Source organism: Callithrix jacchus, chromosome 13, assembly GCF_049354715.1.
Source record: "Callithrix jacchus isolate 240 chromosome 13, calJac240_pri, whole genome shotgun sequence".
Taxonomy (NCBI): Eukaryota; Metazoa; Chordata; class Mammalia; order Primates; family Cebidae; genus Callithrix; species Callithrix jacchus.
This window is the reverse complement of record NC_133514.1, coordinates 78,492,696-78,509,962: the sequence shown is the minus strand read 5'-3', so window position 1 is coordinate 78,509,962 and position 17,267 is coordinate 78,492,696. Positions and strand designations below refer to the sequence as shown.

General features: G+C 44.1%; 1 protein-coding gene and 1 pseudogene across 1 annotated transcript in view; one reads left to right on the top strand and one right to left on the bottom strand.

The window, feature by feature from the left end:
- Positions 1-17,267, bottom strand: part of LOC144579045 (uncharacterized) — a 120,912-nt gene that overhangs the window by 73,501 nt on the left and 30,144 nt on the right. The window lies entirely within an intron of this gene.
- LOC100409188 (tumor necrosis factor receptor superfamily member 8 pseudogene) lies at positions 10,056-11,665 on the top strand (annotated as a pseudogene).

The window sequence follows — 17,267 nt, the reverse complement described above, 5'->3', positions numbered from 1 at the left end:
TCACTAAAATATAATTCAATAAGTCTTTAAAAGTCACTTTAGTAGGGAACTAGAACAGCATTTGTTTATTTGCTTGCTTGTTTGCTTTATGCACATATGCAAATAAAAGTGTAAAGCATGCATAAACCACACACACAGACCCTCCAAGAAATAAACATAGCAAAGCATTGCTGTTTAATCAAACTAAACACAAGGTTTGTACTACATTAATAATATAACTTCAGAATACAGAAAGTATTTAAGCGAGAATGTCAAAGTGTTAGTATTTGAAAATGCTAGTGTTTGAAAAACCTCACACCTCAAGAGGTTTAGCATGAGCAATAAGCAGCAAGGAACGAGTATAGATAACTGTGTAAGTATGCATGTGCCGGCAATGTCTGGCAATCAGCTATCCAAAAACAAGGAAGTCTGGGAGATAAACCCTTGTTTACAAAAAGATAGTCCTTGCCTAAAAATGATGCCCATGAGACAGCTGTGCGTCAACCAACCACAAGTGTTTTTGTTGTTTTTCAGTTTTTCTCTTTTCCACACATTCCCTAATAAATCTGAACAACCTAAGTTTGACATTTCCTAATGTTTCAAAAGAGGAAGTAAGCCAAAGTCGTAAAACACCTTGCTCAACAATAATTTTCTTGGGTTTCTAATCTTGTTTAGAATAGGCATGATTCACATCCAAGTCAACATGACCTTTTGCAAGCTGACTCACACAGAGGGAACTCTGGGGACTCGACCCTCTTCCTGATGGCTCTTCTCTCTCTGACCCCCAGCAAGGTCCACCAGCAGTGGGCACCAGCCACCTTATCAGATGGGCCAAAGACTTGTTGTCATCACTGATTTACATTTCTATAACTTTAAAAAGTTACACAGTGATTTTTCCCATCAACCAGGGACCAGTTGGCATTACTGAATCTCTGTTTAGAGATAAAAAGGAAAGGCCTTTTCCTTCTCCCAACAAATTCCAAATGCAGCCTAGAGTGGCAAGTCATGCAAAGGAGTTTCTCAGTTTGCCTTGCACCTTTTCGTGAAGATTTCATATCCCTTTTCTTTATGACAGGGACACTGGAGGACTTTCTTCTGAAGTTTCTTATGCAGAACTTGAATCCCTTCTCTCATGGTTTTTCTGGTCCTGTTATTATTTTGCACCTCTTGGCTCCTACCCTCAACCAAATGCCTAAAACCTATGGATAAGTAATTAAGGAGGGGACTGTGGTAGACACCCCCTCAAAAATGTTCTTGTTCTAATCCCTGGTACCTGTGACTGTTAGGTTACAGGGCAAAGCAGAATTAAAGTTGCAGATGAAATTATGGTTGCTAGGGAGCTGATCTTAAAAGAGAGACTAATCTAGATTATTTAAGTGGGTCCAGTGTAATGTTAAGGGTCCTTAAAAGTAGAAAAGAGAGGCAGAAAGGAAAATGTAAATCCCAAAACAAATGGCCAGAGACATGTACCATTGCTGGCTTTGAAGATGAAGGAAGGGGCCATGAGCCAAGGAATGTGGGTGGCTTCCAGCAACTGGAAAAAGCAAGGAAACACATTCTCCCCTAGTGCCTCCAGAAAAGAAGCACACCTGCGGTCACTTTAATTTTAGCCCACTAAGACTGATTTGGGCCAGGCACGGTGGCCCACACCTCCAATCTCAGCTCACTGGGATGCCAAGGCAGCCAGATCACCTGAGATCAGGAGTTTGAGACCAGTCTGGCCAACATAGTGAAACCCCAATTCTATTAAAATTATAAAAATTAGCTGGCATGGTGGCACATGCCTGTAGTCCCAGCTACTTGGGAGGCTGAGGCAGGAGAATCGCTTGAATCTGGTGGGCGGAGGTTGCAGTGAGCAGAGATGGTACCACTGCACTCCAGCCTGGAGAGCGACAGTCCATCTCAAAAAAAAAAGACTGATTCGGACTTCTAACCTCCAGGACTGTAAGATAATAAACTTGTATTATTTTAAACCACTAAATTTGCCATAATTTATTACAGCAGCCATAGAATATGAATACAAGATTGACACTTCACTGCTAGCCTCTCTCCTTTGATACCACCATGCCTAATGGTCCACCTCTAATCATTAATTTTGTTAGGTTTGATAATGTCACAGGAAAAGTATTTTTAAAATAATATCCTTATCTGATGGAAATGCACACTCAAGTGTTTATAGGTGAAATTGCATCACGTCTGGAATTTGCTTTAAAATATACCCATGGAAAAACCAAGCTGTGGGGAGAAATGAAACCAGATTATTGTTGATAATTGTTAAAGGTAGATGACTGGCACATGGGAGTTTGTTATGATGTTCTCTCTATATCTCGTGTGTGTTTGAATATTTCCATAAAGCAACGTTGAAAAAAATGTAGAAGGCACAAAATTTAAAGTGTCCACCTGCCATGGTTTGGCTCTATGTCTCCACCCAAATCTCACCTTGAATTGTAATCCCCAGGGTGTCAAGGGAGGAATCTGGTGGGAGGTGACTGGATCATGGGGATGGTTTTCCCCATGCTGTTCTCGTGATAGTGAGTTCTCATGAGATCTGATGGTTTTATAAGTGGCAGTTTCCCCTGCTCTTCTTTCTCCTGCCCCCTTGAAGAAGGGGGAAGAAGGTATGTGCTTCCCCTTCTGCCATGATTATAAGTTTCCTGTGGCCTCCTCAGCCAGGTGGAACTGTGAGTCAGTTAAACCTCGTTCCTTATAAATTACCCAGTCTCGGGTATGTCTTTATGGCAGTGTGAAAACAAACGAATATACCACCTCTATAGACAGATATTTTATTTTATATAAGCGAAGGGGCTTTCTTTCAATTGTTTTTACTTGCAGCTTAATTCATGAGACTCTTTTGTTATTAACCTCATCTGTGCTACAAGGCTGGCCATGACCCTGCTCTTGATTTTAACCATCTTCCTGAGATGTTGGGAGAAAGGAAGATATTAAACCTAAAGCACATAATAGGTGCAGAGCTACTGTCTTCTTTTGCTGGCTGAAACCATGCTGGGGCTCTGACAATTGGAGGAGGGAGAATAGGTGCAAGGTCATGAGGAAGGCAGGTGAACAGGACATCCTCTGGGCCTAGCACCAATCAAATCTTCCTAGTGCCCTCCCACCTCCCTTGTTTAGGGCCTGCATTGGTCCCGAAGCTTAAACAAACATTTATCTTTTAAAAAAAAATTTTAGGCATGGGGCTTCACTCTGTCACCCATGCTGGAGGACAGTGGCACAATCACAGCCCAATGCAACCTCAAACTCCTGGGCTCAAACAATCCTCCCACCTCAGCCTCTTGAGTGGCTAGGACTACAGGTGCATGCCACCATGCCTGGCTATTTTTTTTTTAATTATTATTATTATTTTTGTAGAGATGGGGTCTTGCTATGTTGTTCAGGCTGGTCTTAAACTGGTCTCAAGTGATCCTCCTGCCTCAGCCTCCCAAAATGGTGGGATTACAGGTGTGAGCCACCAGGCCTAGCCAGAAGTTCATCAGTTTTAAAATTCATATTTTAATATCTATAAAGTAGGGATGAATTTCACAATCTGTGGTGTCTGTGACTGGATGATAGATGGTATATGTTCCTGCTTCTTGTGATCTGTATCTAGAAGCATGATAGTGCTCAAGATTGCATACATCAGGAGCACCTCGATTTACAGTCATGTCATTTGTTGACTGTTTCTTGACATTTATATAAGACTCCATGGTACTTAATATTGCTGCTATAATAAGTTACTATAAACACATGGTTTAAAACAACACAAATATATTATCTTACAGTTCTGGAGGTCAAAAGTCCTGTATGGGTCTTACTGAGCTAAAATTAAGGTGTCCGCAGGCTGCATTCCTTTTTGGAGGTTCTAGGAGATAATTCATTTCCTGCTCATTTGCATTGTTGGCAGAATTCAGTCCCTTGGGTAGTAGGACTGATTTACTTGCTGGTTGTAAACTGAGGGCTGTTGCAAGCTTCCATAGGCTTCTATAGACTGTCAAATTTTGTGGCTTGAAGCCCTCTTCCTCTATCTTCAAAGCCCTCAATAGTGGGTTGAATTCTCACTTTCAATTTCTCCTTTTTCTTTCATTTCACCTCTGTGACCTAACTAGAAAAGGATTTCTGCTTTAAAATGATTATGTAATTAAGTTAGCCCACCCAGATTATCCAGAATAACTTCAGCGTCTCAAGCTCCATACATTAATCACACCTGCAAAGTCCATTTTGCCATGTATACATATCCACAGGTTCCAGGGATTACGGAATAGGCATCTTTGAGGTGGCCACTATTCTGCCTACTATGGGCTCCTCTACATATATCCCCATAGATGCCATAGATGGGGAAAGCTGAACTAAAGCCATATGTCTGCTCCGTCTTCTGAGCAGACTTTGTCTATGTGGACACATGAGCACCTATGTGTATTCAGCATGGCAGGGAATGATGAATTTCCTGAGAGACCTCATGGAAAATGAAAGTCCTGTAAGTCTCACTGTACTTGTCTAAGATTGGTGAGAGTGAGTAAAAATCCTCAAGTTTACTTCAGGCAAAAAAAGAAAGTTTGGATTAACCCCTATGTTTTCATCTGAACAGCAAGCTTGCGTTGACACACCCACAATTGTACACTGTCCAGCATGGTGTTCTTCCATCACTTCTTTCCCAAAGAACCCCATCTCCTGCAGCATCACTGTATTTCTTTTTTTTTTTTTTTCATTTAAAAAGAATTTTATTTTTATTGATTTATTTTTACAGAGACAGAGTCTCACTTTGTCACCCAGGCTGGAGTACCATGTGGCATGATCATAGCTCACTGCAGCCTCAAATTCCTGGACTCAAACAATCCTCCTGCTTCAGCCTCGTGAGTATCTGAAACTACAGGCATGCACCACCATGCCTAGATAATTAAAAAAAAATTTCATTGCATTTTAGGTTTTGGGGTATATGTGAAGAACATGCAAGATTGTTGCATAGGTACACACATGGCAGTGTGATTTGCTGCCTTCCTCCCCATCACCTATATCTAGCATTTCTCCACGTGCTATCTCTCCCCAACTCCCCACCCCCAACTGTCCCTCCCCTATTTCCCCCAACAAATCCCAGTGTGTAGTGCTCCCCTCCCTGTGTCCATGTGTTCTCATTGTTCAACACCCACCTATGAGTGAGAACATGCAGTGTTTGATTTTCGTTCTTGTGTCAGTTTGCTGAGAATGATGGTTTCCAGGTTCATCTACGTCCCTACAAAGGACATGAACTCAAGCTTTTTGATGGCTGCATAATATTCCGTGGTGTATATATGCCACATTTTCCCTGTCCAGTCTATCATCGATAGGCATTTGGGTTGGTTCCAGTTCTTTGCTATTGTCTAATCATAGAAATTGAATATTATGCCACATCTGAGACCCAGATGTGCCTGGGCTCCTCCTTTACCAAGCCAAGCATTCCTGTGAACAGGAATGAACATTCATGTGCATGTGTCCTTGTAGTAGAACAATTTATAATCCTTTGGATATATACCCAGTAATGGGATTGCTGGGTCAAATGGAATTTCTATTTCTAGGTCCTTGAGGAATCACCACACTGTCTTCCATAATGGCTGAATTAATTTACATTCCCACAAACAGTGTAAAAGTGTTCCTATTTCTCCACATCCTCTCCAGCATCTGTTGTCTCCAGATTTTTTAATGATTGCCATTCTAACTGGCATGAGATGGTATCTCAATGTAGTTTTGATTTGCATTTCTCTAATGACCAGTGATGACGAGCATTTTTTCATATGTTTGTTGGCCTCATGTATGTCTTCTTTTGTAAAGTGATTGTTCACATCCTTCGCCCACTTTTGAATGGTCTTGTTTGTTTTTTTCTTGTAAATCTCTTAGTTCTTTGTAGATTCTGGATATCAGCCCTTTGTCAGATGGGTAGACTGCAAAAATTTTTTCCTATTCTGTTGGTCACTCTAATGACTGTTTCTTTTGCCATGCAGAAGCTGTGGAGTTTGATTAGGTCCCATTTGTCTATTTTGGCTTTTGTCGCCATTGCTTTTGGTGTTTTGGTCATGAAGTTCTTGCCTACTCCTATGTCCTGAATGGCTTTGCCTAGATTTTCTTCTAGGGTTTTTATGGTGTTAGGTCTTATGTTTAAGTCTTTAATCCATCTGGAGTTAATTTTAGTGTAAGGTGTCAGGAAGGGGTCCAGTTTCTGCTTTCTGCACATGGCTAGCCAGTTTTCCCAACACCATTTATTCAACAGGGACTCCTTTCCCCATTGCTTGTTTTTGTCAGGTTTGTCAAAGATCAGATGGTTGTAGATGTGTTGTATTGCCTCCAAGGCCTCTGTTCTGTTCCATTAGTCTATATCTCTGTTTTGGTACCAGTGCTGTGCTGTTTTGATTACTGTAGCCTTGTAGTATAGTTTGAGGTCCGGTAGTGGCATCACTGTATTTCATAGACATTGAATATTATGCCACATCTGAGACCCAGATATGCCTGGGCTCTCCTTTACCAAGCCAAGCATTCCTGTGAACAGGCTTGAGTGGAAGCCTTGGGGAGGGACACAAAGGCAGTTGTCTCCGTTCTGATTAGATGGAACCCAGGTGACCTGGAGCCCTTTGTGGGCAGGGTTGCATGCCAATCTCCCATTGTCTTTGCCTCTTTGAATGTAATACCTCATAATAAGCTCTCCAAGAGCAAACTGATGAAAAATTTAGATGATTCTGTGGTCGGATGTTTCTTTCAGCTTGCAGAATCTAGTATGCAGGTAGTGCTCAGTGACTGGTCTCACAAATCTTGTGGTGGGAATTACAACACTGCCTGTAGGCAGGGTTTAATTACATGGAGCTATCAAATCCTTCTCTAAAAAGAGATCTGGTATCATGGCTTCATTAGGACATTTAAAAAAGAGAAAAATATATCACTCCAGAGAACCAGCAGCCACCTCAGAACAAGACAGACAGCTGACTTGTCAATAGCAACTGTTAGTGTAAGAGGATCATGGAATGATGGTTTTGAAGGTATTTTAGAAAAAGAATTGAGCAAAAATTTTTTATTCTTTTTTTTAACTTTTATTTTAGGGTCAGGGATACATGTGAATATTTGTTATATAGGTAAATTGTGTGTCATGAGGTTTTGGTCTACAGGTTATATTGTCATTCAGGTAATAAGCATAGTACTTGATAGGTAGTTTTTGTTTTGTTTGTTTTGTTATTGAGAAGGAGTTTCACTCTTGTTGCCCAGGCTGGAGTGAAAATAATACAATTGCAACCTTTGCCTTCTAGGTTCAAGCAATTCTCCTGTAGCTAGGATTACAGGCATGTGCCACCAAGCCCAGCTAATTTTTGTATTTTTAGCAGAGATGGGGTTTCTCCATGTTGGTCAGGCTGGTCTCGAACTCCTGACCTCAGGCCATCTGCCCACCTCAGCCTCCCAAAGTGCTGGGATTATAGGTGTGAGCCACCACCCCTGGCCAATAGGTAGTTTTTTGATGCTCATCCTCCTCGTTTCCTCCACCCTCAAGTAGGCCTCAGCATATGTTGTTCCCTTCTTTGTGACCATATATGGATTCAATGTTTAGCTTTCACTTACAGGTGAGAATATGCAATATGAATATAACTTTATTTTCAGCTATATTACCACTAAGAACAAGGATAAAATAAAGATATTCCCAGATACACAGAATCTCAGAGAGTTTTACTGTACATACACACACACACACACACACACACACACACACACACACACACAACCTTTTTGATAACACTCTTAGAGGAAGAATGCTAGCAAGAAGGAAAGTACCTTAAAATAAGGGATATAAGGAGGAGTATATATAATTTGGTAAAGCTTACTGTTTACAAATATAAAATTTACTCTTGTGTAAGTAAGCAAGAGCTTCCAATTTGCTTGTAAGTGTCTACTCTTAAATGTGAATGAGAGGGCCAGGTGCAGTGGCTTACACCGGTAATCCCAGCACTTTGGGAGCTTGAGGTGGGTGGATCACCTGAAGTCAGGAGTTCAAGACCAGCTTGACTTATAATGGTGAAATCTTGTCTCTACTAAAAATACAAAAAAATAGCCAGGTATGGTGGTGCATGCCTGCAACTCTAGCTACTCAGGAGGCTGAGGCAGGAGAATTGCTTGAACCTGGGAGGTGGAGGTTGCAATGAGCCAAGTTCTTGCCACTGCACTCCAGCCTGGGCAATAAGAGCGAAACTCTGTCTCAAAAAAAAAAAAAAAAAAAAAAAAAAATATATATATATATATATATATATATATATATATATATATATATATACATATATAGGTATATAGATATAGATAGTTAGGTAAATGAGAAACCAGAAATCACCTTATAATAGAAGAAAGCCTTTAACATAAAATATATAAATCAAATAAAAGGGAATTTGAAAATTCATGCAATGAGTGGAAGAAAGTGTTTTAAAGTATAATTAATATTCTAGATAGACGTGATAGTATGTTCATTAAATAAGAAGAGAAAGCTATGAAAAAAGGAAGCATTCAGAAAACAAGAGTGATCTCCTGGAAATTAGGAATATAATAGTAGAAACTAAAACTTCAACAGAATATTTGAAAGGCAGAATTGAGTAAGTGTCTGATAAAGTAAAATGTGAGTGAGAGAAAGAGAGAGAGAGAGAAAACAGGGACGGTGGGGGAAGAAAAAGAAAATGAGGGGGTTAGTCCAGGAGATCCAATATCTTTTTATTTTCTTTTTTAGCTGCTCTTACACTGCATACCTGTGTCCAGATCCAATATCTAAATAACTAGAGCATCAGAAAGAACAGAGAAAACAGAAGGAAAATAACTATCAAGAAAACACTTCAAGAATACACAACACATTTATTGAGACTAAAATCTCAAATTAAGAAAATAAAGGAAGAAACATTTGCTTCCACCCACGATGGGGTAACAGGAACCACATTTATACTCTTGCCTCAAACAAACAAGCAAACAAACAAATCAGGACAAAATATATGAAACAATGGGTTTAAGACATTGGACATCAGATAGCAATGAGAGACAGGAAACAGATCAGGTGAGCCCTATGGTTGTCCCAACTTACTGCCTTGAGAGAGTTCCCAGGCTACAGCATTGGAAGAGGAAACCCAGGCAGAGCCTAGCAGTCTCCCTGAGTCAGAGTCAGAACTGACAGTCCCAGGTAGATAAAAGTGGCTAAGGTTCTTAAGACAAAGAGAGAAAGAAACCCAGATATTTGTAGATGGTCACCTTGCATATTCAGTGAAGGAGTGACCAGCACAGGGGTGAGAGGAAATTGCCCAAGACTGGGGGTGGGGGGTGAGGGGAAGTCAGCTGAAAGGATGGAAGAACAGTGCCTGGCACTAACACTGAGCTGGGAATAGCGCCTATCCTCACCAGCCAGTCTGGAAAAACTTAATTCACAGACTATTGGGTAGGAGACCCAGGAAGGTCTTGCTTTAGTAATGGGAAGCAATTAGCCATACATGGAGCACTACTCTGGCCCCACTAGAATCATAAAAGTAAGGTCTGAAAGGATGAGACTATTTCTAAGAAACTTAACTGCATCCCAGAATAGTCCTGAAAAATATACACAGAATAAAAAAGTATCCAATACCCAACAATGTAAAATTCACAATATCTAGCATCAAAACATAGTCATCAGGGAATGAAAAGAAGTAGGAAAATATCATTAACTTTGAGAATAATGGATCAATCAAAACTGACCCAGAACTGACACAGGTGTTAGAGTAAGCCGACAAAGACATTAGGCAATCATTAAACCTGTATTCTGTAGTTTTCAAAAAGTTAAATAGGAGATGCCCCCTTCCATCTCCAATGGGCAATGTGAGGTGGTCCCCACTTCCTCCCCAGAGGGCAGAGGGGCAAAGCCCTGGCTAGAGACATCCTGTCCCAGCTCTGCAAGCCCTCACCTGGGGGAAAGATCGACCCTTCAAGGACACCTGTGGAAACCCCAGCCACACTACAACGAGAGCATCAGAAGGTGCTGCTACCGATGCCCCGAGGGGCTGTTCCCGACACAGCAGTGCCCACAGAGGTCTGTTGACTGCAGGACGCAGTGCGACCGTGACTGTCACCTGAATGAGGCCAGCCGCTGCACAGCCTGTGTGAGCTGTTCTCGAGATGACCTTGTGGAGAAGAGGCCGTGTGCGTGGAACTCCTCCCGTGTCTGTGAATGTCGACCTGGCATGTTCTGTGCCATGTCTGCCGTCAACTCCTGTGCCCGCTGCTTCCTCCACTCCGTTTGCCCAGCAGGGATGATTGTCAAGTTCCCAGGCACAGCACAGAAGAACACTGTCTGTGAGCCGGCTTCCCAGGGGTCAGCGCTGCCTGTGCCAGCCTGGAGAACTGCAAGGACCCCACCAGTGGCACCATTCTCCAGGCCAAGCCCACTCTGGTGTCCCCAGCAATCTATAATGCCAGCACCATGCCTCTAAGCGGGGTTGCCCGCCTCGCCCAGGAAGCTGCTTCTAAATTGACAATGGCCCCCAACGCTCCCTCCTCTGCGGGATGGCCTAGTTCACATCCAGGTCTGTCCCCAACACAGCCGTGTCCACAGGGGTCTGGTGAGTGTAGGAAGCAGTGTGAACCAGACTACTACCTGGACAGGGCCGGCCGCTGCATGGCCTGTGTGAGCTGTTCTAGAGATGACCTCGTGGAGAAGACGCCAGGTGCATGGAACTCCTCCCGCATCTGCGAATGTCGACCTGGCATGTTCTGTGCCATGTCAGTCACCAACTCCTGTGCCCGCTGTGTCACCTACCCGATCTGTGCAGCAGTGATGGTCACGAAGCCCCAGGATGTAGCTGAGAGGGACACCACCTTTGAGCCGCCAACCCCAGTGACCCCTGACTGCATCCTCACCCCAGAGAATGGCAAGACGCCCGCCAGCACCAGCCCCACCCTGAGCTCCCTGGTGGATTCCCAGGCCAGTAAGACACTGCCCATCCCAACCAGCGCTCCCATTGCTCTCTCCTCCACGGGTAAGCCCATTCTGGATTCAGGGCCGGTGCTCTTCTGGGTGAGCCTGGTGCTCACCGTGGTGGTCGGCGCCAGCGCCTTCCTCCTGTGCCACCAGAGGGCCTGCAGGAAGCAAATTCGGGAGAAGCTCCACCTGTGCTACCCGGTCCAGACCTCCTGGCTCAAGCTGGAGCTTGTGGATTCCAGACCCAGGAGGAGCTCAACACAGGTGAGGAGTGGCGTGTCGGTGACAGAATCCCACGCAGAAGAGCTGCAGTTAATGAGCCCTCCAGCGCAGCCATTGGAGATCTGCCACAACGTGGGGGCAGCCAGCCTGGAGAGCCTGCCGTTGTGGGATGCCAGCCCAGCCGGGGGCCCCTCACCACCCAGGGACCTTCCTGAGCCTCGGGTGCCCACGGAACACACCAATAACAGGATTGAGAAAATCTACATCATGAAGGCTGACACCGTGATTGTGGGGACCATGAAGGCTGAGCTGCCCGAGGGCCAGGGCCTGGCGGGGCCAGCAGAGTGAGAGTTGGAGGAGGAGGAGCTGGAGGCAGACCATGGCCCACACTACCCCGAGCAGGAGACAGAACCGCCTCTGGGCAGCTGTGGCGAAATTGCCATGCTCTCGGTGGAAGAGGAAGGGAAGGAGGCCCCCTTGCCCACAGCTGCCTGTGGAAAGTGAGGCCTGGGCTGGCCTGGGGCTCGGAGGGCAGCAGGGTAGCCACTAGGCGGCCAGAGTGGCACTGTTGGCACCAAGCTTGGTCCAGCATCTAGCAGTGGACCAGCCCGTCATTGCAGGGGTCTGGTGGTCTCTGCTTGCATCCCCCACTTAGCTGTCCCCTGACCCAGAGCCTAGGGGATCTGGGCTTGTACCATCAGGCCCAGAGCCCACCAAGGGAGAGGCCGTGAGGCTGGCTCCCAGCACCCCCGAACCCTACTCTCTCTCTCCCTGGACATCAGAGATGACACCCATTGGGCCTTTCGGCGTGCCCCCAGTTACTGTAAATGTAGCCCCCAGTGGGCACGGGGCCAGTGCCTGTGGTTGTCTCTCCTGAGTCAAAAGGGAAGTCCAGGGATGGGGTGTGGTCAGCTGGCACTGTCTGCTGCCGAGGCCACACAGCACTCTGCACTGGCGTGAGGGCCCCTGCCCGGCCCCAGCCCTGCCTGGGCTGTGGGACCCTCCTGGTGCTGCCCACCTTCCCTCTGTTGCCCCCTTGGTGGGCCCAGGATCAAGTCACTCATCTCAGAATGTCTCCACCAATCCCCACCACAGCAGGCATCTCGGGACCCAGATGTCTGCAGCCCTCAGCAGCTGCAGACCGCCCCCCACCAACCCAGAGAACCTGCTTTGCTTTGCCCAGGGACTTCCTCCCCACGTGGATATGGGGAACTTGGGCTGCTGCCCAGGGTTCTTGATCACTCTCTGTGGAACCCACTGCTCTGTCCTGGGAAATGAAGAGGCATCTTCCTTAGATCTGCCCTGCTTGCAAATCCACTACCACTGGCCCCGCCATCTGGTTCTGGCTCTGCACCCATTGGGGTGCGGACATCGAGAGGCGCCACCACCTACCCCAAGCATCTGCCTCACTCTGGACTGTAGGAAACAAGACTGTTTGGAGGTTCTATCTGGATTTTGGGTGTTTCACATTTCACACTAAGAAGTAAAACGGCCCTGACTTCCCGTCGGCTGGCCAGCCTGCTCTCCAGGGCCTTCAGCGTGTAAGCAAACGAGTGATGGATGAGGGTGAGTCTTGGAATTGCGGGTAGCCTGGAGACTCGAGGACTTACCGCCTGGAGGCAGGGCTGGGAAAGCTGCTGTTTTCTCATCGGCTGGCCAGTCTCTCTGGAGGAAGTGATAGTTTCTGAAACTGCTCAGATGTTTTGGGGAAAGGGAGAAACCGTGGCATTGGGAGAGTTGGTTACACCAGAACCTGGACATTGGCCAGAAGTGTAAGTGGCAGATGCTGTTTGCCCAGTGTTTTTGTGCAAGGATGGAGTGGGTATCTCTGCATCACCTGCAGCTGCAGCTGTAAGGTACACTGGGCAGCACGTGCCTGCCAGGCAGGGTAGTCTGGCGCCCTTGACGGGAGAGATTGATATGTTTTAACAAAGTAATGCACTTCTTCACCCCGTGGCCCTTCATGCAACTTTAAAATCCCTAAAAATCCATAAAACTCTTAAAAACAAAGAAAAAAAACAGTTAAATAGAAACATGTGAGATTTTTTTTTTAAAAAGACCTACACCAAATTTCTAGAAATGAAAAACTACACTGTTTGAAATTAAAAATGCCCTGGAAGAATGAATGGCAGATTAGACTTGACAGAAGAAAAGGAAAAAAATAGCAAGCTTCATTAAACTGTGGAAGAGCTTCAAGCAGCCTGACATATGTAGAATGGAGGGCTAAAGTTCCCACACTGAAGCAAGATGGCCAACTAGAAGCCCCTAGCACTCATTCCTCTCACAAAGACAACAGAACAACGAATAACAACTACATTTTGATGAGATTAACTGAGGAAGAGCACCAGGGTACATTAGAGGAGTAACAGAAACCCTAGTTTTCTAGGGTGAGCACAGAAACTTGGGATAGCCACAGGAGGAAACGTTGGGCCTCCATAACCCCATCCCCAAATTGGGATCAGCTGGGAACCAGCAAGAGTTTCTCCCTAAGGCAAGGAGATAAGAAAGAGGATCACAGCAACCCCTGTCAATACCTTGGACATATACAGACCTCATCCCCAGGATGAAGCCCACTTGATCATGGTGGATAAGCTTTTTGACGTGCTGTTGCAATCAGTTTGCCAGTATTTTATGGAAGATTTTTGCATCTATGTTCATCATGGATATTGACCTGAAGTTTTCTTTTCTTGTTGAGTCTCCGCCAGGTTTTGGTATCAGGATGATGTTGGTCTCATAAAATGATTTGGGAAGGATTTTCTCTTTTTGGATTGTTTGGAATAGTTTCAGAAGGAGTGGTACCAGTTCCTCTCTGTATGTGGGGTAGAATTAGGCTGTGAGCCCATCTATACCTGGGCTTTTTTTGGTTGTTAGGCTATTAATTGCTGCCTCAACTTCAGCCCTTGTTATTGGTCTGTTCAGGGTTTCGACTTCTTCCTGGTTTAGGCTTGGGAGGGTGCAAGTGTCTAGGAATTTATCCATTTCTTCCAGGTTTACTGGTTTATGTGAATAGAGTTATTTGCAGTAATCTCTGATGGTAGTTTGTATTTCTGTGGAATCTGTGGTGATATCCCCTTTATTGTTTTTTATTGCATCTATTTGATTATTCTGTTTTATTTTTTTATTAATGTGGCTAGTGGTCTATTTTGTTGGTCTTTTCAAAAAACCAGCTCCTGGATTTATTAATTTTTTTAAGGGTTTTTCGTCTCTGTCTCCTTCAGTTCTGCTCTGATTTTAGTTATTTCTTGACTTCTGCTTGCTTTTGGGTTTTTTTGATCTTGCTCCTCTAGCTCTTTCAATTTCGATGACAGGGTGTCGATTTTAGATCTTTCCTTGCTTCTCATGTGGGCATTTATTGCTGCAAATTTTCCTCTAGACACTGCTTTAAATGTGTTCCAGACATTCTGGTATGTTGTGTCTTCGGTCTTGTTGATTTTGAAGAACATCTTTATTTCTGCCTTCATTTCATTGTTTATCCAGTCAACACTCAGTTGCTTAGTTTCCATGAAGTTGTGCAGCTCTGAATTAGTTTCTTAATCCTGAGATCTAATTTGATTGCACTGTGGTCTGAGAGATTGTTATGATTTCCGTTCTTTTGCATTTGCTGAGGAGTGATTTACTTCCAATTATGTGGTCAATTTTAGAGTAGGTGTGATGTGGTGCTGAGAAGAATGTATATTCTGTGGATTTGGGGTGGAGAGTTTTGTAAATGTCTATCAGGTTTGCTTGTTCCAGGTCTGAGTTCAAGTCCTGGATATCCTTGTTAATTTTCTGTCTCATTTATCTGTCTGATACTGACAGTGGAGTGTTAAAATCTCCCACTATTATTGTGTGAGTCTAAGTCTCTTTGTAGGTTGTTAAGAACTTGCTTTTATGTATCTGGGTGCTCCTGTATTGGGTGCATATATATTTAGGATTGTTAACTCTTCTTGTTGCATTGATCCTTTTACCATTAGGTAATGCCCTTCTTTGTCTCTTTTGATCTTTGTTGGTTTAAAGTCTATTTTATCAGAGACTAGGATTGCAACTTCTGCTTTTTTTTTTTGCTCTCCATTTGTTTGGTAAATCTTCCTCCATCCCTTTATTTTGAGCCCATATGTATCCTTCCATGTGAGATGGGTTTCCTGGATACAGCACATCGATAGTTTTCCACTTTTTATCCAATTTGCCAGTCTGTGTCTTTTGACTGGGGCATTTAGCCCATTTCTATTTAAGGTTAATACTGTTATGTGTGAATTTGATCTTGACATTTTGATGCTAGCTGGTTATTTTGCCCATTAGTTGATGCAGTTCCTTCATTGTTTTGATGCTTTTTACCATTTGGTACGTTTTTGGAGTGGCTGGTACTGGTTTTCCTTCCTATGTTTAGTGCTTCTTTCAGGAGCTCTTGTAAAGCAGGTCTGGTGGTGATGAAATCTCTGAGTAATTGCTTGTTCGCAAAGGATTTTATTTCTCTTTCACTTATGAAGCTTAGTTTGGCTGGATATGAAATTCTAGGTTGAAAGTTCTTTACTTTAAGGATGTTGAATATTGGCCCCCACTCTCTTCTGGCTTGTAGGATTTCTGCTGAGAGATCCACTGTAATTCTGATTGGCTTCCCTTTGGGGGTAATCTGACCTTTCTCTCTGACTGCCCTTAGCATTTTTTCCTTCATTTCAACCCTGGTGAATCTGATGATTATGTGCCGTGGAGTTGCTCTTCTTGAGGAATATCTTTGTGGTGTTCTCTATATTTCCTAGACTTGAATATTGGCCTGCCTTGCTAGGTTGGAAAAGTTCTCCTAGATAATATTCTGAAGAGTGTTTTCCAGCTTGGATTCATTCTCTTCATCACATTCAGGTACACCTATTAAATGTAGATTAGGTCTTTTCACATAATCCCATATTTCTTGGAGGCTTCATTCATTTCTTTTCACCCTGTTTTCTCTAATCTGGCCTTCTCATTTTATTTCATTTAGTTGATTTTCAATCTCTGATATCCTTTCTTCTGCTTGGTTGATTCAGCTATTGAAACTTGCGTATGCTTTGCAAAGTTCTCGTGTTTTTCAGCTCCATCAATTCATTTATATTCTTCTCTAAGCTGTTTATGCTCATTAGAATTTCGAAAAAATTTCGAAAAATTTTGAAAAAAGAACCTTTTTTCAAGGTTCTTTAATTTCTTTGCATTAGGTTAGAACATGATCTTTTAGCTCAAAGAAGTTTGTTATTACCCACTTTCTGAAGCCTGTTTCTGTCAATTCATCAGACTCATTCTCCATCCAGCCTTGTTCCAATACTGGTGAGGAGTTGTGATCACTTGGAGGAGGAGAGGCATTCTGGTTTTGGGTGTTATTCTTTTTGTGCTGGTTTCTTCCCATCTTTATGGATTTATCTACCTCTGGTCTTTGTAGTTGGTGACTTTTGGATGGGGTCTCTGAGTGGACATCCTTTTTGTTGATATGAAGCTATTTCTTTCTGCTTTTTAGTTTTCCTTCTAACAGTCAGGCCTCTCTGCTGTAGGACTGCTGGTGGTCCATTCCAGATCCTGCTTGCTTGGGGATCACTTGCAGGTGCTGCAGAACAGTAAGGGTTGCTGCCAGTTTCTTCTTCTGTTACCTTTGTCCCAGAAGGATACCCACCACATGTCAGCCTGAGCTCTCCTTTATGAGGTGTCTCTTCAGATACACAGGGGTCAGGGAGCTGCTTGAGGAGGCAGCCTGTCCCTTATAGGAGCTCAAGTGCTGAGGTGAGCTCTGTTGTTTCATTCAGAGCTGCTGGGAAGGTACATTTACGTCCACTGCAGCAGAACTTATAACCGCCTTTTTTTCCCAGGTGCTCTGTCCTGGGAAGGTGGGGCTTTATTTATAAGTTCCTGATGTGCTGCTGCCTTTTTTCAGAGATTCCCTGCCCAGCGAGGAGGTAGCCTAGTCACAGCCTCCAGCAGAGGCATTGCTGCGCTGCCATGGGCTCTGCCCAGCTGCTATGTGAACTCCCTTGCAGTTTTGTTTACAGGGGTATAGTTAGAACTGCCTTGGTAATGACAGTCTGCCTCAGTAATGGCAGACTGTCTCTATAATGGCAGACTGCCTCAGTAATGGCTGACTGCCTCAGTAATGGCGGACTGCCTCGGTAGTGGTGGAATGCCTCAATAGTGGTGGACTGCTATGGTAATGGCA